We start from the raw sequence: 1914 nt of genomic DNA on the forward strand, positions 1-1914 counted from the left end.
CAAGATTTCATTCTTTTTAATGGCTGAGTTTTATAATATATATGTGTATATATCACTTCTTCTTCTTCCATTCATCGGTTGATGGATACCTGGGCTGTTTCCATATCTTGATTATTTCAAATAATGCTGCAATAAATAAAAGAGGGCATACATCTTCTTGAATTAGTGTTTATCTTTTCTTTGGATAAATACTCAGTAGTCAAATTACTGGATCACATGGCAATTCTGTTTGTAGAAAAATTTGGAATACTTCATGAATTCACATGTCATCCTTGTGCAAAGACCATGCTAATGTTCTCTGAATTGTTCCAATTTAAGAATATGTGCTGCTGAAGCAAGCACTGTTGTTTTCTTTTTTAAAATTCTTTACCCTCCAAAAAATCTTTAAGCTGCATTGTTTCCCTGCATACAGGTCAAACGCTTTCTTAGCTTTTATCTTTAGTCACCCTTTCTTCTGTACTCTGGAAGAAGTTCGCTTACCATCACTGATTTAATTTTCCATTGTAGTAATTCTCTTTATTACTGTATCCATTTTTTTGATCTGTAAGTCCATTATTGAAGTTTATTTTTTCCTTTGCACTTTTTTTTTTTTTTTTTAAAGTTTGGACTGTTTTCTTTTCAATGTAAACTGTCTTCCTTACCCTTCTGCCAAGACATTATATAATAACTTCTTAATTAAGTTAAATGTTCTCTTTCTTTTCTCTTTTCAGTATTTCTTAAAATAAGTTCTAAAAAAATTCAGCAGATATTCATAGCTACTGGTGATAATAGTGGTATTACTATTTTTTTTATTGATTCATTATGTTTTGGAAGAGGAAACTTTGGTGATTCAGCTTTATCATTTTCAATGAGAATTCAACAAACTCTAATTTATTCTTTGATCATTTAACTTTTCTGATTACAGATTAAGTTTTGTCATTGCCAAACTGTCAGTGACTTCTCATTTCACAATAATGGAATTCAATCCAAATCGCCCTGTAACTAAATCTACAATATGGCTACATCCCAATTTACAAATCTGCTGCCTTCTTGTACTCTGCACAGAGCCCCTGGTCTAATATAGAACTGGTGACTATTAATCATCCCATGAATTTATCCCCATGCTAGTTTGTACAGATTATTACCCAGACCTGAAATATACCACCTGTCTCTACCTTTCGTCAACCTTTAAAATCTGCAAACAATTATCTCAAGATACATCCTTCAAAAGCTTTTTCTGATTCTTCCACTCAAGTGTCTTTGTGTTTCTCTTATGAGACTTGTCATGTGTCATATACTATGGTTGTCTGTGAAATCTATTAGCCTTACTACCTTACTAGCCTTACTATAGAAAAATTTCCTTATGGAGCAGGTCACTTTTAGCTCTTACCCATCTTCAAGGAAAAAAAAAATAAATCTACTTTGTGACAGTTTTTCAACAAATGTTTGTGACATGTAAAAGAACATTTTTTTTGTCTTCAAATATTTCAGTGACTTCCCAAGTCCTACTAAATACAGATAAATCCTTAATATAGTATTAACTGTTCCCCCCTTCTTCTCTCCTGGTAGTCAGGGTTCAACCGTGACTTACTTTTTTTTTTTTTTTAATTTGCACTTAGAACATCTTTACAGTTGAAAAAAAATGATTCCATTATTTAATGGAAGATTAACTTAACCTTTATTTTAAAATTAATGAGATTGGGGTGCCTGGGTGGCTCAGTGGGTTAAAGCCTCTGCCTTCGGCTCAGGTCATGATCCCGGGATCCTGGGATCGAGCCCCACATCGGGCTCTCTGCTCACCAGAGACCCTGCTTCCCTTCCTCTCCCTCTGCCTGCCTCTCTGCCTACTTGTGATCTCTGTCTCTCTGTCAAAAAAATAAATAAAAATCTAAAAAAATATTAATGAGATTAAATCGCCCTTTCTTTATTTATAGC

At 33.5% G+C, this 1914-nt stretch overlaps 1 non-coding gene across 1 annotated transcript; it reads right to left on the reverse strand.

The window, feature by feature from the left end:
- Positions 1-235: 235 nt before the first annotated feature.
- Positions 236-342, reverse strand: LOC116882076. Its single transcript, XR_004385541.1, has one exon. It is a non-coding gene; the product is annotated as a U6 spliceosomal RNA (small nuclear RNA).
- Positions 343-1914: the final 1572 nt, after the last annotated feature.

This window comes from Lontra canadensis, unplaced genomic scaffold, assembly GCF_010015895.1.
Source record: "Lontra canadensis isolate GAN:19392208 unplaced genomic scaffold, GSC_riverotter_1.0 scaffold80, whole genome shotgun sequence".
Taxonomy (NCBI): Eukaryota; Metazoa; Chordata; class Mammalia; order Carnivora; family Mustelidae; genus Lontra; species Lontra canadensis.